The following is a 27,475-nucleotide window of genomic DNA, read 5'->3' as shown; positions in this document are numbered from 1 at the left end:
CAGACATGTTGGCTGCATGGAGTCTTACTCTACTCTTAGACTCCCTGCAAGCCTTCATGAATCCGGCCCACTTTCTTTGTCAAGCCCTTAATTTCTTGTATATTTCATTCCCTATACCATCTGGATATGCTACTGAGCCAACATTTACTTGGCTAAGTACAGTGTCCAATCCACTAATAGCAATGTATTTTACAAATTCTCTCTTATATTCTTCCTATTTACTCTTATACATATTTTTTACATGTTGTACTGCAATACTCATAATTTGCTCTTTTGTTCTTTTAGCTCTCCTTTTCCATTTTCCATTTCCATCTTCTTCTTCTTCTTTAGGCTGCTCCCGTTAGGGGTCGCCACAGCAGATCAACTGTTTCCATTTCTTCCTGTCCTCTGCATTTTGCTCTGTCACACCAAACACCTGCATGTCCTCTCTCACCACATCCATAAACCTTATCTTAGGCCTTCCTGTTTTCCTGTTACCTGGCAGCTTCATCCTTAGCATCTTTTTCCCAATATCCTCTGCATCCCTCCTCAATACATGTCCAAGCCAACGTAATCTTGCCTCTCTGGCTTTGTCTCCAAACTTTCCAACTTGTGCTGACCCACTAATATGCTTATTCCTAATCCTGCCCATCCTCATCACACCCAGTGCAAATCTTAACATCTTCAACTCTGCCACGTCAAGCTCTGACTTCTGCCTTTTTGTCAATGCCACAGTCTCCAACCCATATAACATAGCTGGTCTAACTACCCTCTTGTAGAACTTCCCTTTCATTCTTACTGGTACTCGTCTGTCACAAATCACTCCTGACACTTTTCTCCACCCACTCCATCCTGCCTGTACTCTCTTCTTCACCTCACTTCCACACTCACCATTACTCTGAACTGTTGATCCCAAGTACTTAAACTCATTCACCTTTGCCATCTCTACTCCCTGCATCCTCACCATTCCTTTATCCTCCCTCTCATTTACACACATATATTCTGTCTTTGTCCTGCTGACCTTCATTCCTCTTCTCTCTAGAGCATATCTCCACCTCTCCAGGGTCTCCTCCACCTGTTCCCTACTCTCACTACAGATCACAATGTCATCTGCAAACATCATAGTTCACGGGGACTCCTGTCTGATCTCGTCTGTCAACCTGTGCATCACCATTGCAAATAAGAAAGGGCTCAGAGCTGATCCTTGATGTATCCCCACCTAAACCTTAAACGCATCCGTCACTCCCACCGCAGACCTCACCGCTGTCACACTACCCTCGTACATATCCTGTACCACTCTTACGTACACCTCTGACACTCCTGACTTCCTCATACAATACTACAACTCCTCTCTAGGCACGCTGTCATATGCTTTCTCTAAATCCACAAAGACACAATGCAACTCCTACTGACCTTCTCTGTACTTCCCCATCAACACTCTCAGAGCAAACATCACATCTGTAGTGCTCTTTTCTGGCATGAAACCATACTGCTGATCACTAATCATCACCTCCCTTCTTAACCTAGCTTCCACTACTCTTTCCCATAACTTCATGCTGTGACTGATCAGTTTAATCCCTCTGTAGTTACTACAGCTCTGCACATCACCCTTATTCTTAAAAATTGGTTCCAAAACACTTTTTCTCCATTCCTCAGGCATCCTCTCACTTTCCAAGATTTCATTAAACAATCTAGTTAAAAACTCCACTGCCATTTCACCTAAACACCTCCATGCTTCCACAGGTATGTCATCGGGACCAACAGCCTTTCTGTTCTTCATCATCTTCATAGCTATCCTTACTTCCTCCTTGCTAATCCACTACACTTCATGATTCACTATCTGCACATCATCCAACCTTCTCTCCCTCTCATTCTCTTCATTCATCAACCCCTCAAAGTACTCTTTCCATCTGCTCAACACACTCTCCTTGCTTGTGAGTACATTTCCCTCATTATCCTTTATCACCCTTACCTGCTGCACTTCTTTACTACCTCGGTCCCTCTTTCTAGCCAATCGGTACAGATCCTTTTCTCCCTCCTTAGTGTCCAACCTTTTATACAACTCTTCATACACCTTATCCTTAGCCTTCAGCACCTCTCTCTTTGCCATGCACCTCATCTCCTTATACTCTTGTCTACTTTCTTCATGTCTTTGACAATCCCACTTCTTCACCAACCTCTTTCTCTGTATGCTCTCCTGTACTTCTCCATTCTACCACCAGGTCTCCTTGTCCTCCTTCCTCTTTCCAGATGTCACACCAAGCACCTTTCTAGCCATCTCTCTTACTAGCTCTGCTGTAGTTACCCAGCTATTCGGTAACTCTTCACTGCCACCCAGTGCCTGTCTTAACTCTTCCCTGAACATCACCTCACAATTACCGTTTTTCAATTTCTACCATGTGATCCTTAGTGCTGCCCTCACACTCATCTTCCTCTTCTTGATCACCAATGTCATCCTACAAACCACCATCCTATGCTGCCTAACTACACTTTCCCCTGCCACCACTTTACAGTCTCCAATCTCCTGCAGATTGACCCTTTTACACAAGATATTTTCCATTTTCATCATTATACTAAAATCATACTTTACTATTTTACTTCTTCTCCTTTGTAAATAATGTATCTTCTTAACAGTTATTTTATTTTTTCACAATATCTTTTATATAATTCCATTTCTATACCATAATACTCTCTTGTATTCATCTCTAAATTCTCTAAAGAATTTTTATATATATTTCCACACTTCACCTTTAGTACCTTTCTTACATCATCCTGCAATTGAGGAAACACTTTTCATACTTCTTAAATCCAGTCCACCATCCAGACCAATTTTTATAAAAAACCTTCATGGCTGTATGATCTTGCAATAACCTCAACGATTCCCACTCTCCAAATTCATCCCATAATTTCTCATTTATTATTTTTAATCCCTTCTCTATTTTTTATTTTATTCCCTTTTTCTATCACCTCCATCCATATTGCTAAATGATCTGAAAAAACTCTAACTATTGCATCACCATGTGCTACATCCAAACCTTCCCATAGTACAAAATAATTTCATATCCATTTACCTCTCTTCTGTAAGTGCATCATCCTTTATTCTATGCAGCTAACTTACCTCATTTTATCAATCCTTGTATCTTTTTTTTTAGCATCTTTCCCTTTCTTTTTAGATTTCCCCTTAAATAAAAAATGTAATGTTCCCTGCAATAATAAGTTTCATGTTAATCATTTAGTAGCTTGGGAACAACAGAAATTATTTTTTCAAACACTTTTACTGTGCCTTATTATACACTTTTCAATATTTTCAGTATGATGCGATCAGTTTGTCTTATGTTTATTACAAACAAAGCCAAGTAAAAAAACAGATAAAAACTTATTTCCAAAAGCAGGAAAACAGCGTGGTTCAGCTAGCCAGTATAATTACGAAATGAATGTCTCTAGTGCACTTCGAAGTAACTCAAGAACAGCAACAATCGTAGTTCCAATAGCAGGTTAAATCCTTTATTTTAATAGACAACAGAACTCTCCAAACAAGCGCTTTCGCCTGGTTATACCAGGCTTTATCAAGTTGAATTAAATGAATGCTTTCTGTCCTTTATATACTAAAAGCATTTAGTCATGTGATATTTGCAGCACTTGCTAATTACATTAATTAACAGAACTTCTGCTTGTTAAAAAATGCAGTTTAAAAGTCTGAATGATTCTTAAAAAAATATACTAATTCCAAAATTAACATAAATATATACTGACATAAATATTCTAAAATCTACCCAGTAGGAACATATATATGCTCTCAGTAGTGTCATAAAAATTCTTCTTAAAAATATATACACAAAATAAAAATGTTTTGTGTTCATTTTTATATGTTAAAAAGTATTTTAAATTGTGAAAATGTCAGAAACCAAACATTGTTTAAATATTCTTAGCTTGTTTAAACAAGCTCTCCATAGCTCTTCCTTTCTATATAATTAGAACTTCTATAACAAGTGTCAGGAAAACAAAGCTTAGAATTTAGGCAGTGTCTATTTGTAAAAGAGAGGTAAAGCCAAATCTCTGTAAGGTGAGAGGTAATAATGATGGAAGAGGAGAACCATATATTAAGTCTGTGGATGTCTTCAGCCAATATAGTTAATGTAATTTATCTCTATTTATTTTTAATACACTCTTCAAGCTAATACTATCATTGAGGCCAGGATGGTGGGTGACATTTAACTTAATCTGCCAAATTAGTTCGCGATTTTCTAGGCGAGATTCCCAGTCCCCACCCCTGGCATCCTGCTTGACCTGTTCAATTACCAGAAATTTTAGCTGCATGTTAGGGCAATTTAAAAAATGTTTATAAAATGCATTTGTCTCCCTTTTTCTTTCAATGTCATTGAGGTGCTCATAAATACATCTTTTGAGCATTCTCTCTGTCTTCCCTATATAGAAACTGTCACAGGACAGACAGACCCCCAGATATACTACCCCTTTGGTAGTACAAGTGTATCTGTCATAGGGGTATAAACATGTCTTTCTAGCAGCTAAATAATAACACTCCTTTTCTATTATGTAACTACATTGGTTGCAGGCCCCACATGTTTGTGTGCCCAATTTTCTTGTGTTTCTGAAATTTTTGTTGTCTTTTCTACATTCAAATAACCCTTTAAGGTTAGTGTCCCTCTTCCTGGTGTAGCTTACATTGTCAGGTACAAACTGATGGATGTCTTCATTTAACGCTAAAATAGGCCAAAAAGTGTTGATAGTGCTTTCTATAACATCTGAGCCCCCATTAAAAGTATAAACAAAATTGTTTTTTAAAAGTGAATTACTCTGTTCATTGTTAGGTTGCTTTGTAACTATTCCTTTTCCCAATAAAGGGGGATACAGGGAATCTCTTTTGTTTACTACCTCTAATGCTAGTGTTTTAATAAAGTGTGGGGATATCCTCTTTGCAGGAACATGTCCTCTAGTATGTTAATCTCTTGCAAAAATAATTCATTTGTACTAGACATTCTTGAGGCTCTTATAAATTGCCCCTTTACTATGCCTCTCTTAGTGTAATGGGGGTGTCCACTGTCATAATGCAGGAAGGTGTTAGAGTGTGTCTTTTTTCTATAAATACTTGTTTGAAAGCAACCTGCTGTGGTGTTCTTACTCAACAATACGTCTAAATAATGTAAAGAGCAATCACTGATTTCATGTGTGAAGGACAAAAATGTAGTAGTTTCGTTCAAATAGTTAAAAAATTCTCCAAACTCTTCCTTGTTGCCCTTCCATAAAATGCATATATCATCTAGATAACATTTGTACAATATAATGTGTTCTTTCCATTTTGTGGTATGGATAAAGGCCTTCTCCCATCTATAGAGGACAATGTTAGCATAAGACGAAGCACATGAGGCACCCATAGCCACCCCTTTTTTCTGTTGGAAAATTTCCCCATTAAAGTAAATATAGTTGTTTAATAATACAGTTTCCATGAACTCAACTATTAAATTAATTAAGCTTCCTGTCAGCCCAGATTCAGTGGCCAAAATTTCGTTGAACCAGTCCAGACCTGTACTGTGTGGTATGCTAGGGAACAATTCTATAACATCTATAGTGACTAATAAAAGGTCAGGGTCAAACAGGTTGGATGTAATGTTGCCTATAAATTCCCATGAGTCTTTACAGATGTAAGTAATAGTTGAAATAAGATGTTTCAAATTCTGATCTATAAATATGCCTATCAGCTCTGTGATGCTCCCTGCTCCTGCTACAATGGGTCTGAATTTCAGGGGTGCTAAGCCCTTATGTACCTTAGGTATCCCGAACATAACCGGGATTTTCGGTTTAGGTACAGAGAGAAAGTTGTAAAGTTTTTCATTAATGCCCCCCTGGTTGAGGTAGTCTTTAAGCGTATAATGTATCTTGGAAGTGGCTAGGTTATATTCATTTCTTGAAATTAGCTCATAAATTTCTCCATCTTGCAGGATGTTGTGTATGTAAGTCTCGTATTCAGAATTGTACATAAGGACTACCCCTCCACCCTTGTCAGGTCTCATCACTCTGATATTTTCTTTATTAATATGTTCAGTCAGTTGGAGTAAATGGGAATCCAAGTTGTTTTTAGTTTTTTTATCCTGAGTGTTAATTCTCTCCCTGAGTGCATTTTCCACTAATTCTTCAAATACTTTCAAGTTGGGGTGTGTGGGGGGGTTGAAAGTACTTTGTCTGCTGAGTGTGTCCTCTAATCTCTCTTGACCTTTAAAGTAAATAGCTAGGTTCAACTTCCTGACAAATAATTTAAATTCAATTAGTGTTTTGGAAATGTTCATAGGTCGTGTGGGAACAAAATGCAGCCCTTTGGTAAATAGCTGAAAAAATTCAGGAGTGATGCTGGCATCTGTGTAGTTATAAATCTTAAAATTGTTTTCACTAGAGATTTGACAACCATTTATGCCTGTGTGCAATTCTCCTAAATGTTCTAAATTAGCAAATAAATTCTCTTCACCTATCTGCGCCCCCTGTTCCAACCTTGCTGTGGATACATTTGATTCCTCCCCGTCGGTCTGCCCTGGGGGTATTGAAAAACCTGAGACTGGTTACTAGTGTCTTTATTTGCTAACCGCTCACTCCCTCTCAGGGGTTCATTCCCGGGTGTGGCTGTTCCCTCTTGTGAGCTATCTCCAAAATTATTATTATCTTTCTCTATGTGACTAGGTCTGTTATTCCTTGGTATTGGGTATGCCCTACCCTCTTTGTACTCCATCAAATCCCTGTCTAGCTTCCTTGCTTTGCGTTCTATAACTTTAAGACAATGCTGGTCCACTTCTTTAAATACATCATCGTATTTCTTTTTGAAACTCAAAAAATTCCTATGGTTCACAATGTTTTCATTTAAAGAAGTCAATTCATTCAGTAAAATATCAGCTTTTCTCTGATAATCTTGGGTCATTAAATTCAAAATCTCAAGCCCTGTCTTGTCAAATAAATCTATCAATTGGGAATGTAAAGTTGAACCAACTGTAGCATTATTTGGAAACTTGAAGCAGCGGAGCCCTTTTGGCACTCGCTGCACATTGATACATTCATTTAAATAATTAATTTCTAATTGCGTATTTTTATAAGCATACAGTTTATTACTAAGCATTTCAAAATCAGTGTCCATTCTCTCAAATTGTTTATGTCCATTACCTTGCTTAAATACGTATTGTTGTTCTGTCCATGCTCTAAAATTAAATGCGTTTTGGTTTGCATTTAATGTAGTATCATTACAACCATCCCTTTGGTCGTGTCTAGATTGCTGGTCTTGTTCAGCATAGTTATTAACAGCCGTTAATAAGCTGGAAGCAACGTTCTCACCGCCATTCGGCTCCTGAGTTTGTGTGTGTACTTTTCCTTTAGTTTGTCTTTGTTGCTGGTTTCCCGGCAACGATGAAGAACAGTCAGGTTTGGTTGCAGTTAGCAAGTTGCTAATGTGCGTCATCATAGCTAGCAATTTGTTAAATTCTTGCCTGGTGACTGGGGAATCTTCTTGTTCCTCCCTGAGCAATAACGGCGTATTAGGGAAGTTTGAACCATGTTTGTCTTATGCTTATTGTTATCTGTTTCAAAAAAATTTCAATTAATATATGTTATTATCCATTTTGAAAACAATTGCTATTTTCTTTTTCCCCCATAATACTGGTCTGGCAAGTGGCTGAAAATAGTCCTTGGACCACTTCACTAATACAGTTTATAAAAGTACATAAATACATTCAGAAGATGCAGAATATGTAGATCAAGGGAAATTATTGCTCTTAGAAAAATAGACTATCAGGTAAGTGGAATTCGGGGAACCATACTTTTGGCTTTTAGGGCAATGAATGGTCAGCATTTATATGTTACTTTTAATGTAAACATGGTAATACATAATTAAATGTGTGGGTACTGTAGATGGAACAAGGTCAGACACTACATTTGTGGAGTTTCAATAATGAAACTAACCACAGTGAAAAACTTCTCTAAAGCAAATTTCACACTCCTCAAAACCGAGGTAGAATCCTTCAAAGCCCCCGGGCCTGTGAAAAATACGGCCCAGACTGCAGAATCCTTTATAAATACATTCTATGAACACCTTCAGGAATGCATGGATCATGCAATCCCAAATAAAACCAAGACCCAATCCTCCAAAGGCAGACATCGTGTCTGGTGGACCCCAGCCATAAATAAACTATACAATAGAAGGCGGAAGCTACTACATGATACAGCAAAATCCCAAAAAGGGAAGGCATCTCTGACTGGTATTAGCAAAAAACTACGGGCACTCATAAAATCGTCTAAGGCCAGCTTTGAGAGAAAAACTGCACAGGACAATAAGGATAATCACAAGGCTTTCTTTAGTTATGTTAGAAACCTGGGTGGGAATTCCCAGATATGCTCAGAATTAGTCCAAAATGACAAAAAATACACTGAACCCACAGACATTGCCAACATCCTAGCTGACAGGTTCAGTGCAAACTCCCCCCCACCCACCAAAAGGGCAAATATCTATCACAGCAGAGTGCTGCCCCCCTGACATCTCAGATGCTCAGGTAAGAGCCACCCTCTCCAAAGCAAAAAACACAGCATCAATGGGACCAGTAGGTGTCCCGGGCTGCATCCTACATGAACTCCAAGAAGAGCTAAACCCAAACATAAAACTACTGTTCAATCTCAGCCTTACTACAGGATATGTACCCAAAGAGTGGTGTACAGCAACAGTGGTCCCTCTCCGCAAAGGTGGTGCCTCAACGGACCCTGGAAACTATCGCCCCATAAGCCTGACTAGCTTGGTCTGCAAAGCTATGGAAAGGATCATCATGGACCTCATAAATAAAGATATTGGGGACCTACAGATGCTGGATCCTACCCAGTTCGGCTTTGTTAAGGGCAGATCCTGCCTCTTAAACCTGGTCAACTTCTTTGAAACTGTCACCAAGGCCATTGACAAAGGGAAGGTGGTCCACACAGCCTACCTGGACCTCGCAAAAGCCTTCGATACAATACCCCACTCGGGCATTATAGATAAGCTCACCAGCTTAAATATAAACCCCTATGTCACTAGATGGGTTGCAAACTGGCTCAAGGACAGAACCCACATGGTTAGAATTGCTGGAGCCATGTCAGACTCCAAACTAGTTACAAGTGGCATCCCACAAGGCTCAGTCCTGGGACTTCTCTTGTTCAGTATATATTTCTCGGAGGTACAGGCCAACACGGAAGGACTGTGGCTGACCAAGTTCGCAGATGACTGCATACTGGGCGCCATAATCGACTCTCTAGCCAACATAAGCATCCTCCAAAAGGGCCTCATAGAAAAAGACAACTGGTGCCAGAGCCATGGCCTCAATCTAAATGCCAAAAAGTGTATAGTCATCCCCTTTGGCAAAAACAAAGTGCCCATAAATTACCACATAGGTGGTAATCCATTAAGTACAGAAGAAGTAATTAGGGACCTGGAGACCCAAGTTGATAGCAATCTCTCATTTGACAACCACGTGGCCAAAGTGGTTAGAAAAACATTTTATATAGCCCACCTAATCATGAAGGGATTCACGTCTAGATCAGGGGAGATCATCGTGCCTCTTTACTCATCCCTCATCAGGCCCATAATAGAGTACAACGCCCCTTTTGGGATGTACCTTACCAAACACCTGCAGCAACTGGAAAGACCCCAAAAGTACCTCACAAAGAGGATCAAAGGGCTCAAACAGATGCCATATGCTGTCCGGTTAAAGAAACTCCAGCTCTACTCAGTGGCATACCACCTGCTCAGAGGCAATCTGTGCCTGACGTATAAAGCCATGTCCAACCCGGAATTAAGGGACATGCTGCACATCAAAAAATCCAAATCCCATCAAGCTACGCGCTCGAGATACTTGAACCTCAGCACTGAAATAAATAGGACATGCTGGAGGGACAGATTCATAACCCAGAGGCTCCCTTCACTCTGGAATAAAATCCCAGTCCAGGTTAGGCAGAGTCCCTCATTGACTCTCTTCAAGAGGTATCTTGATGAGTGGATGGGAGATCATAGGTTTACCATGGTATCACTTCTGTGTCACAGTTAGACAGAGGCACAGTATACTAACCTCGAAAAAGGGCATAGCAAAATTAATTTAAAATGGGTGGCGAAAGCCAAACACACTCTGGCTAGGCTTATAAATGCCCTAGGGCAGATAGCCTATGAACCTATGAACCTATGAACCTATGTTGACCATATAGTTCAATAATGGAATGGTTTATAAAATAATATAATGATTATATGATGGAGTGGCAACTTTAAAAATTGATTGTAAGATTGTTCCGAGGACTTGACCCATGCTGTATGACAATACATGTTTCATGTCTTTTACAAAGACTTGACTGCTTATTGCCTGAGTATTTTCTTTTCTATATTTTTATATACATAATGTGTCAGTTATACTGATATTTTAATTATGGATTCAAGAATGTGAGCAAAAACTGATGCTAATGCATTGCTTTCAGAATACTGTGAAATTCTAGAGTAGAAATGAAAAAAAAATCCATTTTCTTCAGTATGACTCATTTTGCATAAGTCTAAGTCATGAGAAATTGAGTCATTACAAAGGCAAACATCAGGTCTAACAAAACAGAATATTTATATTAGATTAGAGAATACAAAACACAAAAATAAGAAAGACGTGCAACCACAAAAAGGAAATCAGTAAAATCAAAAACACTTGTGAAGCAGTGTTTCCAGTGCAAAATAAGCAAAATTGCTGGCCTTTTAAATAAATTATTTATGCTGCACTAAACACACTGCTTCACAAGTGTGTTTGTATTTTATTAGATTAGAGTATAGTTATTCTGATGTCCTTGTAGTACAGTCTAAAAAAATAAAGATGCATTAGCAAGACTTGTACTGGAGAATATGCTCATGAGGAATTATAAAATAAAAAAGGAAACGGAGTGTAAAATACCATTGTGGATTATATTACTAGGTGAAGGTGAATTGTTTTACTGAGTCAATTTTATTTCTTAAAAAATCTGACTGATCTTGACAGAGCCAAAACACATTCTCACTTATATCATTTTACTGTAATATGTGTTCAATTAATCGTCAAAAAAATGTTACATTTACAAGAAAAGTTAAACCAAGAAGCTGTGATTCCTCTATAAACATCATCACCTTGGCACAGTAACTATTATTTTCTACTGTGAAATGGTCAACATTTTTATTGCAAGTAAAACATACTCACTTGCTTCTTGTCCTTTCCTTGATAAATACTAATGTATACTTTTTGCAAAGATTATAAAAGGACAGTTGACAACTAACTATGACGTGTCCACTTCTTCTTAATCCACAAATTGCAATCTAGCTTGTTTTACCTACATATAGTCTAGTTATCAAAATGTCAGTTCATATGGATTTTTTTTCCTGGTGTGTCTCTTCTTTGTTTTTCGGGATATTTTTTTTTACATGGTGAATTATGTGACGAAATAAAATCTAATAGTGCAAATTAGTTTCCTTCAAATGATTAATGCTGAGTGCAACATTTTCTTTATTCTCTATTGTATGGGCTCTAACTCAGACCTGCTGAGGACAGAGTGAGCTCACATTGTCCAGGTGCAGAACTAACCCTGACCATAAAATTAAATTTGAGGCTCAAGAAGACAGTGGCATGAAAAAGAAAAGAGATGTATAAAGACCTTCAATCATGTATAAGATTGTTGTAAGTGCACTGGAAATGTATTTCAAGACTGCAGTTAACCCTGGTGACTATCCATTTAATTAAAAGGAATGAAAGGGAATTCTGTCAAGCAAACTTTGTCATGTAAAGCTTTTACAAAGTAATCTATGGAGTGCTACATTTATGTCTCTTCCTGCTATGACCTGCCATTGCAAAGCATTTCTTTATTGACTAGTTTTATGGGGACATGATAATAAAAACAGACAGAGAGCTGTAAAGCATTGAGATTCATGATGTGAGAGTCCTTCAGTTATCCTGAATGAAATAAAAAGCTCTAACTGCAAATGGATGATGAAAATGTAACAACACATTCTGAACAGTAAAAGCAATGAAAGGAAATTAAGGTCACCTCTAAAAAGTCATTTTAAACGAAGTTTCAAACTACTAAGGGAGAATAATCTATGCTGCAGACCTTTTCTCTGTTTACATGGAATAATTAAATGGATGGTGATCTCAAGTCAGAATGTTGGTACTTTTGTTTCTAGCTTATCCAAGAGCCTATGTTAGGCCAAAGGCATAATCTTTCAAGTCACGATATAGATTAAATCCAAATGAAGTGCATTTAACATAGACATTGCTAGTCTTCTACATCCAACAATTCAGGACAAACAGGCAGATACATCCCAGTAGCAGACATGAAAGTAACACATGACAAGAGTAGTAGCCCTTAGTGCCAATAAAACAATGAGAAAAGAAGGAGTGAATGACAGCCTGGAGAATCTGATTGTCATGAGCTATTTTATTATTAGCACAATAAGCATGACAGCTGCTATAATCTACATTGTGCTTTTTTGATGTTGACTTGTCATTAGTTTGAACTGAATCTAGGTATATGTTGCAACTAGTGAACTCTGGCAAGGTAATACATTGCTTTTTAAGAAAAGATATGCTCCATTCCTTTGGAGGTGTTGGCCTTACCACACTAAGCTCAGACCAGCATCTATAACAAAAGAAGATTAATTATGTCTTTCTTGGTACCAGTTGGGAAACATCAGATATGAGACTACACATGCAATATGCATTTAGTTAGTATACCATGTCAGGAAATAACACTAGTGACCATCTTATAATATTTAGAAACAACAGACTATTATTTTCAGTCAAGGAATCCAAGGTATGCATAGTCTTAGTTTTTCTTCTGCTACTGTGATATACTATTTTTCAGAATTTATGAACATCTTACCAAAGCATGTTGTGGTACTCCATTGTGCATTATTGGTCTTATTCAAGCAATGTACCCAGTATCATTTACCTATTCTTATCTTTCTTCTGTATAAAACAGTTATGCAAGCCTATGCTCACTGTGTTATAAGCAAGAGCAAAGTGTAATTTTATGAAATAAGTTACACTCACAATATTAAGTAGTTTATTCAAAAATCTTGGCAAAAGCAAATGAAACAAAATCTTTTTAAAATGGCAAAAACATTAATTTCTTGCTATCTAAAATAAACAAATAAATAAACAAATAAATAAACAATTCCCACTAATTATGTTGTCTGTGTCATTTTAGAAATAAGTGAAATTTGCAATCCTTAAATTAGATTTCAAAGACTCTAAAACACAGATTAACCAATTCATGTCCACACAGCTTGATGAAAGTCAGATTGACAAGTTTTGTAATGTCCATTCATTGCTGTAGTGTTCCATTGTACTAATGCATTTAAGCACTCAGAAACCAAATCACACTTCTGAATGTGCAGTGTTCAGTAGTGGGAATTAAGTCTTAGATGGCATTAAAAGCAGGGTTAGTTCAGAAAGAAATGCTAATTGATTTTCTTTCTGAATGTAACTGTGTTCAACACATTTCTGAAACAACACTTGCAAGTTGCTGAACATATCCAAGCTTGCCTCCTTCTCCGTGATTATGTACTTCTCATTAGACAAAGTGTTGGCAGGATTAATGAACTGATGACTTTTGGAAAGGATTTCACATATTCTGAAATAGAACGTAGCCTATGAGTGGCATCCTAAGTCTGTAGTATCTTGAGTACATTACCATTATAAGTGTACAGCATTTTCATTGAAATGGAGTTTCATTTTTTGACTATATTCAAAACTGAGTACTTTATTTAATGTGTTAACATTGTCACAAAATGTATATCTAGTCACGCTGTTATTCATTTCATAATAAATTTCTGAATCCTATCTTCTCCAGTCACTGCAGTTCAGCAATTACATCATTATTGTATTTCCAGTACCCTTTGTCTCCATGTCACTCCAGAGTAAGTAGACAACTCCAGATATGGCTAAGGAATATATAGATGCAAATGTACTTACACAAGCAGTGTCCTTGACTACTTCCAAGCAAGCATTAAAAGCTAAGTAATTAATAAATGAATCTACAAATTTCGATGGGCAATATGAGCTTGGCACAGTTTCCATTCTTAGGCAATTCAGAGAGCAACTGCTCTCTGAAAATAGGATTTAACAGAAACTTCTGCCATGTTAAGGTATTGCTATTAATGGTGCTTAGCATTTAAAGGCATCAGACATACTCACGTCCTTTGTTCTTTTGTGTGCACATGTACATTGCAAATGTACACTTTCTGTAGTGTTGTGTGCTTTTCTCCATATTTCCCAGTGGCATAATAACTTCTCATATTGTTTTAGGTCCAAATGGCTCATAGTCAACTCTTATTATAGCTTTAACTATTTTCTTTTCCAAGTATTTGCAGTCTGCAGAATGTGAATGTAACTGTCCTTTTTTGGGATTTTTGGAAAAACTTTTGCTGTTTGATTGAAGGACACCATGATTAGGAAAAAATATTTTAATTAATAAAAAGAAAAGCTCATACAATCACTAAATGCATAACAAACAGTCCACCTACACACACACACACACACACACACACACACACACACACACACACACATAAATGAACATAATTGCAATGTATGACTAGCATTACTGTATCTCCACCCCGCCATGCTGTGCAGTTACCTCTGACTCCTATAGTGACCCTTCGAACATCCACTACGAATCACAGCGTTTACTGAGCAAATAGGGGAAAGAAGAACACTGTCAGAACTTTTTTCCATAACACACACCTACACACAACTCCCACCCCCAGAACCAGCCTATTGTGTGTTTTTCAGAGTTGGAAGATAACCAGAGTACCTAGGAAAAACAAACAAACAAACAAACAAAAAAGTGAAGACAGGGAGAATATGCAGACTCTGCACAGGAGACACCTCAGCCAAAGATCATACTCTTGCTGTGAGTTGACCATGCTGACTACTACTCCACTGTGTCTTCCCTTGACTAACATTACATTCCATGTTGAATCCCTCTCTTCCACCTGTTATAATAATGTGTGACAGCAGTCTGAGTTTGAGAACACATTTGTGTTTCCACTTTATGGATGGGAAGAATGTAGCACCTTTTCCATAGAGTTGGGCCATAGCTTTTGGTCATGGCACAGTTGATTAATAAAGAGATTGGAAAATCTAGGACGTCAGCAGCAGTTTTTAAGTACTCAGATGGTATGTTGTCAGGGCCAAGGGTAGTATGTTTTAAGATTAGTAAAAGCTTTTAGACTGTATAAACTGAGACAGGATTGAGTGCAAGTGTTTTTAAGGCTAACAACAAAGGACAGGAACTTGTGACTGCCTGTGCCAAGGGTTTAATAACAGAGGTTACTATTTGGATGAAATGGATATTGAATTTGCTTGCTATGCTTTGAATATAATTAGATGAAGCAGCAGTAGGTTGTGTTGTTGTGCCAGGTTTTCATACTTGGTCAGCTGTAGTATTTCTCTCTCATAAACAATTCAGTACTTTTTGGAAGCCAGGATGCTGGAATTGATTTAATTATTTTGGTTCTTATTTGGGTTAATTCATTTAGTATGTTAAGGGAAATTAAGCCAAACAGAATTACAGCTTCATCAAGAGAAATAGTTGGTAGAACATGCCAGTTGATTGGGTTTAGTACTGGGATGAACTGGTCCTTACTAACCAACGAGATGTTATGAACATGGTTGTACAGATGCTGTAGGTAATCACTTAAGGTATCAGATAAGGCGCCAGTTATCAGGATTTCATGTGAGGCATTAGAGATAATTCAGTGTGAAGTAGAATCTCTACTAGAGTTGTTGTTGTATCTTTGGTGAGTTGAAATAAGCTGAGTGAAACCATATAGAATTAATGACATTAAAGTGACTGTTACTGTCAATGGTTTGCCAATCTATATTCAGGTCTCCTAAAATAATTGTTTCTAGTGAGAAGTTGCTTGATGTCCAAGAAAAAAAGCTCTTCAGCAGTAACTATATTACTTCCTGTGACAAAGTACGCTCCTAGAATGCAAAGTCTTTTGTGAACATTAATTTGCATATATGAGACCTAGAGAGATTTGAAGTATTCTTGTAGATAATGACCACCCCACTGCCTTTTCTTGTAGATAATGACCACCCCACTGCCTTTTCTATGGGTTCTCTCAAGTCTTAAGGTGTTATATCCCTGTGGAAACATTTTTTCATCTTCTATTTCTTGTTTAAGCCAAGCTTCTGTGGCTAATAGTATATCTGGGGAGTGGTAGACTAACCAGGCATATGCACAGCAGTAAGTTTGTTTCTGTTCTTCTAAGGTTAGCTGTGTATAGCTGGAGACCACTTGGCTTTGACTGTGACTGTTTTGTGATATGGCAGATTGTTACTGAGTAGATGCAAGACTTGGGTTAGGATGGATGTTGCCACATGTTTATTTCAGTGAAAAGACAGCTGGGAATAAATAAGAGTGCTTGAATTTCAGCCTTGGGCTAGGGGAAGGCTTGTTGATTATGTTGTTGTAAGTGTAATACTTCATTTTAAAGAGATGGACAGTAGCAGGGGAGGAGACTAGGGGCTATTAACAGATGGAGATGTGCAGTGTTTGAAAGATGACTGCGGTAGGTATGAAGGTATGTAGGTGTTGGAAAGATTTAAGGGATGCAGCAGTTGTGAGAGATAATAAAATTGTGTAGAATGTACTCGTAGTAGATCTGGAGGAATTAAGAATGAAATTAATGAAATTAAAGAAAATGAGTGAGAGGAGGAGGAGTGATTGTGCAGAATAGTATATACATATACAGTATATATATATATATATATATATATATATATATATATATATATATATATATATATATATATATATTTATATATGTGTGTGTGTGTGTGTGTGTGTGTGTGTGTGTGTGTGTGTGTGTGTATATATATATATATATATATATATATATATATATATATATATGTGTGTGTGTGTGTGTGTGTGTGTGTATGTATGTATGTATATATATATATATATATATATATGTGTGTGTGTGTGTGTGTGTGTGTGTGTGTGTGTGTGTGTATATATATATATATATATATATATATATATATATATATATATATATGTGTGTGTGTGTGTGTGTGTGTGTATATATATATATATATATATATATATATATATATATATATATATATATATATATATATATATATATATACATATACTGTATATGTCAAAACTAGGGAAATGTTACAAGGGAGGTGATATGAATGTGGAAGGCAAAAATAATTGTTCAAAACTAGGGAGTATATTGAGGGTAGAACTGGGTGGGTGCTTAAACTGAAACGTAGAACAGTCTGTTGGAATGAAGCTGGAGTGTAGCAGGGAAAAAGAGAAGTTTAGCTTAAGCTTTGGTAGGCTAGAACATTAGAGTTATGAGGGAAACGTGACTGGAGAATGTCTAGAGTTATGTGTATGCCTTTAAGAGGTAGTTCTGAGAGGAGACCATGTTCTATAAATGTGGAATGGGGGGTGGCTTGGAAATGGGGATTGGTAAGGGAGGATGGTGGGTAACAGCTTCCACACTAACAGGAAGAAATCACTGTGGCCATGCATAGAGTGATAAAGACTGAAACTGTGAGTTATCACACAGGTATATAGGCTTCTTCTGCTTTAAATTTTATTTAAAATAAAAAAGTCACTACTTTACAAAAGCAATCCTTAAAACAGAGTAGATTTGTATCCCTGCAGCTGAAGAAATTGTAAAGCTGTATAATTATCTCCGTTTACTTGGGGGGATAGGATAGAGTCTCATAGGGGATGCGGAAGGAATTGCAGGACTGCATGTCTCTACTTAACACTGCAGGGCATTACTTATTGTAGGGCACTTATTCCTTGAATAAGTTGTCCTACAGAAATAGTTATTCTACATAACATATTCACATGCTTCGCCCCTGTTAAAGTTCCTGTTCATCCAGAATGTGGGAGTTTATGGAGTTTTATTATTCTGTTTCTTTAAGCTGTGCAAGACAGGCCTCACCTATAGCAGGTAGAGACCTACTGTGGATAAATCAATAACAAGAGCCATGACTGTGCACTTTTAAATTGACATTTGTGAGAAGTCCTGCAGACTGCATGCAACTGTATAGGACTGCTTCTGGGTACAAACTCACTGTACAAAGTAAATGGTAAAAAAGAAAAAATGCACAATGCAAAGTTTAGTAACTAGCAGAATGCCCCACAAGCCACCTTATATCATGCAGGTGATAAGGACCACAATCGATCTCTTTAGCATTTCTAAGGTAAATGGACATCATATGCTGCTCTGTCTGCATCATAAGAATAAGAAGTCTACACTGTCTCTAACCTCCTATATCCTAAGAGAGAATAAATTTAGTGAGACCCATGTATTGTTTGAGACAAGCTACAGTGTTTCCCTAACTATTCATTATGTCTCAAAAGTAAACATATATAATCTTCATTTGACCAGTAATTGTAATATGAAACATGTTTTTTCTTTTGCATAACCTCCTTTAATTAGTATACTCAGATGATCCACCGGTGCATTAACTTAATTTGAGTTATAATGTCTTTGTCTGATGCCCTTTAGTTAACTGTTCTACTTCAGGTTACTTTCAGCCACAGTGTTTGAGAAGATGTAACAGTAAATAAAACATATAGGTGAGGAAAGTTTAGAGCAACCAATTAAACCAGTATTTTTTTGGGAAATGTAATGAAAGAGGACTTGAAAACACAGATTGGGATTCATAAATGCTTTGTGTATCAAGCTAAAGTAGTTGTGCAATGATTGGGGACAGGTAGGGCAACTGGAATTCAGGAAGCACAGCTACACAGTGATGACAGCTGGAAAACTAGGTACAGGCAAGGCATATGCTAATGAGCATATAATGAAGTGCCTGATGAAGTTTGTGATACAACAAACAAAAAGCGCTTCACCTTATTAAAGAAGAATTTAGTCTGTACCCTTGCTTTGTTTTTGTTTTAAATTCCTTTAATGTGTAAGTTGTGGTAGTGTGAACAGTGACTGTGATAACTATCTGAAAATAACGTTAATGCACTTAACAGGAACAAGGAGGGTCACCACAGTTTTAACCACTCCTTTATTAAAATGAAGTAGGATGCAAATAAAATATTGAGCACTTTCATCCTGAATGAATGGGGACTTCATCAGAATACAATTTGTATCCTACTTCGTTTTAATGGTTAAAAACGTGCTGACCCTCGTTGTTCCTGTTAAGTGAGTTAACTTTATTTTCGGTTATTTGTCTTATTTTACGCACTGCAGCTGGTGATACTACAGTGATAACTATGCAAATACATTTCTTTTGTAAATCTTGTCATATGCGAATGCTCTGTAAGTTACATAAATTGATATTCTATTATTAAAAATCTTATTCTGGAGTCACTGTCACTCATATAGTCTTAGCAGCAAACAGATGAAAGGAAGACCGCCATGTTTCAAAAATTAAAATGTTACTGGAACTATAACAGCACTACATATGTATTGCATTTCCTCTGGTATTCATCAAGCAAATGTGGTTCTCTCCAGTTCACATCTTTGTGCAAAGGATATGAACCACAATATTTGCTTTGTGTACCAAGTCAATGTTATTTTTCATGATTTCCTGGAAGGAAAGACTTATGGTTGGTGATGGGGAAGGTAGTTCCTTTCAGAGCACAGAGGTGGTGGGAGGAGGAGACTGTCATTTTTGGTTTTGCTTCCATAAGCATTACAGGCACAGTCTCCTGTAAAGGGCTCTACTGGGTCTTAGTACATGACTGATGCCTGGAATAGTGTAGATAAGGCTTTTGCTCATGCTACCCATCCTGCACATGGTGGAGCTCTGCAGTAAACAATAGTATGAATTAACACAAAGAAAGACTCACGTCCTTGGCCAATGGGAGGAACAGGTTTGACCAGTCACCACCTCTATACTTCCATCCTTCCATCCTGCCAGTGCATGGCACCATGTAGATTTTAAATATGCTCTCTATATCTCTGTAGCTCAGCCGTGGTGGTGCAGTGGTAGCATTGTCACCTCACAGCAAGAGGTTCTCCCGTTTGGTTCTCAGGTGGAGCGCCTTCTGTGTGGAGTCTGCATGTCCTCCCCATGGTCAAGTGGTGTTCAAAAGACATGCATAGGGCGTGCCTTCGTTGAAGGTTGGGCGTAAGAGCTGGCACCTTGGCACTGTAAAAATCAACTGCCAGTCATTAGCGGACCGGAGCTCTGCTGTGACGACCCCTAACCGGGAAAAGCCAAAAGAAGAAGAACAACATATCTCTGTAGCTCATGATCAGATTGAAAAGAATCAAAATATGCACACGGAGTGATATGATAGCCTAAGAAAGCACCAAGATATTTATAGGTTAATTTTGAGAAGCATGTCTGTAGCTCAATCATACCAGGTAGCGACTGAGATAGCAGTAAACTACATTCATACAGCAAGCATGTGCCATTGCTGGCAGTCCATACTGGAGTTATTATTTGTGTTTAAAGGTAGAATGTTGATTCTTTTTTGGCATAGATAAACAAGTGGGTCATCACATTCATTGTATGTTTACTGAAACTGTTATGATAAAGGCCAGTAAAAGGGTTTGATGTTTGCAGGAGATACGTTATATGTCATACTACTACAAGTAATACAATTGTAACTGAAATATTTAAGATATTAAAATAAACTTGTATGTTCTTGAATTGAAAATATTATTTGTACTTCACTGTGTTTGATGATTAAGAAATAAAAATTAAGAATCCAGTAAATTATTTTTCTATGTCTCTTTCACCACTATCTTTGTCTACAATTCTGTATAATTTTTAAAGTTATCAACATTTTACCAATTAAAATAATTGTAAACAACATTGACAAAGCAAAACAAAACTGGCCATTAGTGTCATCCTACTCAGTAAATATTACAACTGTGCAAATGTGAGGACTGTGTTCTCAATAATTGCTAATGGGTACAGTGGAATTATGGCTTTCAATACCCACCTCTGTGTGTTGTTATTTTTCACTGATCATCTTACAGTATTCCACACTATTTTTAAAATATCCATTATATTTATGTATTCACACTTCTTTAATGCACCTTCTTCACTGGTGTAACCTACTAATGACAGTGAATTGACAACATCACAGTGGAAAGTCAGGTGTTCAAACCCAGGTATGTGCATTTTGTTGGTCCTGACATCAACTCTTCTGATGTCCAGAAATATATTTTTCCAACACCACTTTGATAAGTGATCTATTGGCATGACTTGCTAAGACCTTGCTTTACCTTGCTGGATATATACTTGAAGAATGTCAAGTCCCCAAACCCAGATATGTGCATTTTGTGGGTTCTGAAATCAACTCATCTGTTCCCCTAAAATGTATATTCCAATCAATTCTTTCATGACTGCCTCTGGAATAGTTATCACTTCTTTGATGAATGCACCTGTGGCATGCATTGCTCTGGTGAATATATGATTAAAAAATTCAGGGTTTTGATGCCTGGTCCTGTTGTCAGCTCTTTCCATTTCTCTAAAATGTGTTTTCTAGCCATCTCTTTGATGATTAGTCCTGTGGTATGTCCTACTAAGATACTATCCTGGGGACTATATGCTTGAAGAAAGTCAGGGTTCAAACCCAGGCATGTGCATTTTGTGATAATAATATCAACTCTTTCTTTCCCCTGAAATGTATTTTCTGATCACCTCTTTGATGAATGTTCCAATAGTATGGCTTACTAAAACAATATTCATGTGTATATCTATAGCTATATCTATCTATCTCTCTATCTATACTTGACAAAAGTCAGGAATTACATTTGTTTATCTTCATATCAATTGTTATGTTCACTTGAAATATATTTTTCCAGACACATTTGTTACGGCTGCTTCTATGGCATGCCCTGCAAATATAATGAAGTACATAGCCATATCAGGGACATAAACAAGGATACATTTTTATTCCTGAATCTTTGTCTTTTAGTGTTGTCATGTGTTATATTCCCACAAATGTAAAACATCCTATAATAAGTGTGTTCATTATTTGTAGAGCTGGCATTGCCTAATATTATTATCTTTCTGAATTTGTCTGGCAGTTTAGGGTATGAGAACTTAATGGCTATAATGACATTTTTGATTGATCTGTATCCTCACAAATGGATGTGTATTGTATTATAGGGCACTTGTACCATGACTGATTCAATATATACTCTTGACAATGTGGGTGTATGACACATTGTAGTGTGGGAGTTCTGGGTTTGGTTACATTAAGGAATATAATTTCATATTTTCTTTGCAATCCCCCTGCATATGTGATACATTTCAGAGGTATGTGCTTTTCTTGCAATATGATGTGTGCAGGGTGTCAACCTTACAGTACAGTAAGGACATACTGGCATATGGACTGCATCAATGCAGTTACTCATCTTGGTACAAAATATTTTCATTTTCTGGTATATTGATCCACATCTAACACTCCTTGTTTTTACGTATGCTGCAGGTTGTTACATCACATTATTGTATTATTATTATTATTACTATTATTGTTATTATTATTATGACTCACAACTCTCATACATACTTTATAGGTTCATAGGTTCATAGGTAGGTACTAGGCTATTGGCCCGAGGGCCTACGTAAGTCTAGCCAACAAGGTTCCCAACTTCCCTGGCTTACTCCACCCAAGAAAGTTATTTTCCTGTGCCACTGTTGAGCAGAGACACAGAAGTGATGCCCGGGGTGTATTTCCTTATTTTGTTAAAATGGTCATATTGTCAAAGATGTTATGGTCTACCATTGCATGTTATGTTTTCTTATGCAGCTCACTTGGCACTTTAATGTTCAAACTCTCCATGACTTTTGTTAATAACCTTGATCCAAACCCAGTGACTGTATTGCTTAACTTTCCATTGTTAATACATTTCTGCATGTATCTGCTGCTGTTGATTACATCATTAATCAGTTGTGTGTCCACACTCGCATCAGCTGTCGGAGTTTCTCATGCACACTCACTGTTTACTTATTGTACTTAGATAGGAAGCTTGTCACAACCTAGCAGCAAACCTGTGTGGTGGCAGCCAGGAGAGCCTACTTGTCATGCAATGTGCCTTGGCCAACTGGACAAATGTTTATGTGAATAAACAATGCTGTTAGGGAGGTAAATACTTTTGGGTGTCCCCTGAGAATACTTTTTTCTACTAACCTGGTATACAAAAGTAAAATAAAATAAATAATTATAGCCGCTTTGTGAATAACATATGCAAGATTGATCAGATTTCTAGTACTAACCTACCTCTTCTGCCAAAATTCAGAAAACCACCCCCCCCCCCATCACCCCAACACTAAATTTTCATGGAGTAGATTTTTTAGGTAATGTCCAATAACAATGAAAGAACTGCATTTAGATTCTCCAAATCTGGAAGCTGTCAGTTGGACACCAGTATATCTTGCATTTCATCCGATGGTGTACTCTTTCTTTCATCAAGCCACATACACATTGTCAACCCATTGTTATATAAAAATACTAGCATTCATATGAAACACACAGCCTACTTTAATGAGGTACACAATAATTCATTTTCAGAATTACATTGCAGAAACACTGTATGAGGTGACCCATTCAAAGTACAACCACATTTATCTGTTATGTTCCGTACGCTTTACCTTATCAGACAACTGTTGCAAAATCACCACATTACCTTGCTCAGAAACTCCCTAGTAGGCAGCATGAGCAGCAGGGAGTTTACAATTAAGTTTTTTGTCGTAGTAGTCAACAGCTTTTAGAATCCCACTTTTAGTAGTCATTATGTATCTCTAGGCTATGAATTTATATGAATGCATTCTGATGGAATATAATAGAAATGAAAGTTTGTGCAGACTAAATGTTCAGTACTGACCATCAGAATGATGTGTTATTTACATCTGGAGTGGATCTGTTAATAATCCATTCCTGAATAATTTTTATTTAATGAATGCCAGAGAAGACAATTAGTTCCAAATTACATATCCGTTGCTACCACTGTGAAATAAACACTGCATTCTGTAGTATATAAAGAACTGGCTATCCACATGTTTAACAATGGACAGCTATGCTTTTTATCTTCACAGTATGGGGTAAATGTTACTTTCCTTTGTCATTTAAGATTTTGCAGGTTGTGGTTTGCAGTAGTCTTTGTCTGTGAAACACATTGTTATTCTAAGGCAAGTAACATAATACAACACAATGCTGGATACTAACAGCTACAAAGGACTTCTAGTTTATTGTTGTCAGCTATATGACAGATGCATAGATAATTATTATAATTGAGTAGCACATAGTTTTGATGTGTGTTAATTATCATTAATTCATACAATAGATTCATTTTCATGTGTCTGTTACACACATTTCACCTTTGTTGAGTTTCTTATGGTTTGCTTTTCTCCATAGTATTTAGAATACGGAGCTCTGTACAGTTAAACTCAGAAATAAACTACACAAATGCATTTCTTGGTTCTGTTTAATCTAACATCATAAATCTAAGGAGCTGACATTTAGACACACATATTTACTCTTATTTTTTGCAATAATGCAGCATCAGTTCAGTAGCATTGTTTCTTATTATTCTATTCACTATTTTGTAATGCATCTCTTACCCTGTCCTCTCTTCTTGTGATTAATTTTACTTTTAAAACAAATAAGCACTTAAAACAAATAAACACTTAAAATTGTAGTTGTTGCTGCACATAATTCTGTGTTCATTTCCATAAATCTGTTTATAGTTTAACAAAAGTAGAATTTTATGTTGAGTTTTATATGTTGGGTATGTGTGGGGGGTCTTCCCTTTTATGGTGGTGCAGGGAGGCTTGGAGAATAGCTGAAAATGATGGGGTTTTTTTGTTTTTTTTTTTGAGCAGACAACATTCGACTAAAGTCAATTTAGTGCAGTGAAACTGTCGCTCATCCGGTCAGGGTAAAACAGATTAGCAGTTGTAGGTTTGGTTCATAGGTTCATAGGTATGTACTTGGCCAATAGCTCTGGAGCCTTTACAAGCCTAGCCCATAGAGGTGCCCTAGCATTGTGCCGCCCAATGTTAGTTCCCAGTGCCTCTATCAAGTTGAGCCACTGAGGTGATCCCCAGGGTGAATTTTCTATTTCTTATCAAGATTTGTCTTGAAGAGGGCCAGTGAGGTGCTCTGCCTGACATGTATGGGAAGTCTATTCCAGAGCATGGGCAGTCTCTGGGTTATGAATCTGTTCCTCCAACATGTTCTGTTGATTGTAGTAATGAGGTTGACGTCTCTGGAGTGTGTGGTGCGTAAGAATTGTGATTTATTTAGATGTAACATTTCTAACAGAGCTTGGTCAGACATGCCTTTGTATGTCAAGCAGAGATCATTGCTTAGTAGATGATATGAGACAGAGAATAGCTGGAGTTGTTTTAGTCTGTCTGTGTAGGACATGTTTTTAAGACCTAGGATTCTCTTTGTGAGGTACTTTTGTGACCTCTCCAGCTGTTGCAGGTGTCTAGTGAGGTACATGCCAAATGGGGCATTATACTCGATGATTGGTGTAATGAGGGAAGAGTAGAGAGAGATGATGACCTCTTTCTTCCTGGATGCAAAACCCTTGGTAATGAGATGTGCCACATAGAAGGACTTTCTGACCATAGTGGCATTGTGATGGTCGAAGGAGAGGTTACTGTCAACCAGCTGGCCCCACATCTTTTATAATGCCTTCAGTGTTCAGTGGGGTCCAATCGATGTGGTAATTAGTGGGAACTGAGTTTTCCCAAAGGCGATTATGACGCATTTTTTGGCATTAAGCTTAAGGCCATGATTTTGACACCAGTTATTGGTCTCAGTGAAGCCATTCTGTAGGATGTCTGCATCACTTGGGGAGTCAATAATGGTTCCCAGCTTGCAGTCGTCTGTGAACTTGGTCAGCCAGAGTCACTCCGTGTCGGCCTGGACTTCTGAAAAGTAGATGCCAAACAGGAGAGGACACAGGACCAATCCCTGTGGGACTCCACTCGTGACTGGTCAGCAATCTGACTTGGAGTCCACTACTTTCATGCTGTGGGTTCTAGCTGTGAGCCAATTTGCAACCCACCTAATGATATACGTGTTGATGCCTAGTTTGGTGAGTTTATCAATAATTCCTGAGTGAGGGATGGTATCAAAGGCTTTGGCCAGACTGAAGTAGGCTGTATGAACAGCCTTACATTCATCCACATCTCTGGTGACTGACTCAAAGAAGTCAACTAGGTTGAGCAGGCATGATCTACCTTTCAAAAAAACAAATTGCATGGGATCTAGAGTTTGGAGATTTCCTGTATCCTTGTTAATTAGGTCCATGATAATGCACTCCATAGCCTTACATATTAGACTCATTAGGCTAATGGGGTGATAATTCCCAGGGTCTGTAGTTGCTTCCCCTTTATGGAGAGGCATGACTGTAGCAGTGCGCCATTCGGTAGGGACAAAGCCTGAGGTGAGGCTGTGAGTGAACAGGGCACACAGATGTGGTGCCACTTCACTTTGTAGTTCATGTAGAACACAGCCAGGATATTGTCGGGTCCCATGGAAGCTGTATTCTTGACCTTGGACAAGGCAGCTTTAACCTGTGCTGCAGTAATGCTCGCTGCTCGGCATTCTTCCAATATCGTGATTGTTCCTTTAGTGGGGAAAGAGGGGTAAAGTTGGCACCAAATCTGTAGGCCAGTATTTGGCAATGTCATTAACAAAGACATTGGAAAGCTCCAAGCACTTGACCCAGCCCAGTTCGGCTTTGTTAAAGGCAGATCATACCTACTAAACCTGGTTGACTTCTTCAAGACAGTCATCAAGGCCATAGACGAGGGAAAGATGGTTCACACAGCCTACCTTGACCTCACCAAGGCTTTCAACATCATTCCCCACTCCTGTATTACAGAAAAACTCACCAGCCTGAACATAAACCCCTACATCATGAGATGGGTTGCCAACTGGCTTACAGACAGAACTCACACAGTAAGAATTCAGGCTCCAGGTCCGACTCTAAACCAGTCACAAGTGGTGTCCCACAAGGCTCGGTCCTAGGACCTCTACTGTTTGGCATATACTTCTCAGATGTACAGGCAAACACAGGAGGACTATTGCTAACCAAGTTCACCGATGACTGCAACTTGGGAGCCATAATTGACTCTCCAGTTGACACGGACATTCTCCAAAAGTGCATTACTGAGACGGACACCTGGTGTCAAAGTCATAGTCTCAAGCTAAATGCCAAAAAATGCATAGTCATCCCATTTGGGAAAAACAAAACACCCATGAATTACCACATAGGTGGCAGCCCCCTTAATACAGAAGAGGTAATAAGAGATCTGGGGACCCAGGTAGATAGTAATCTCTCCTTTGACAATCATATTTCCAAAGTAGTTAAGAAATCCTTCTATGCAGCCCGTCTAATTACTAAAGGGTTTGCATCTAGAAATAAAGAGGTTATAGTGCCCCTCTACTCGTCACTCATCAGAACCATCATATAGAACAATGCCCCATTTGGGATGTACCTCACAAG

The sequence above is a fragment of the Protopterus annectens genome, chromosome 3.part0 (assembly GCF_019279795.1).
Source record: "Protopterus annectens isolate FY-2018-M chromosome 3.part0, PAN1.0, whole genome shotgun sequence".
In the NCBI taxonomy this organism is placed as follows: domain Eukaryota; kingdom Metazoa; phylum Chordata; order Ceratodontiformes; family Protopteridae; genus Protopterus; species Protopterus annectens.
The sequence above is the reverse complement of the archived record's forward strand: the minus strand, read 5'-3'. Positions refer to the sequence as shown.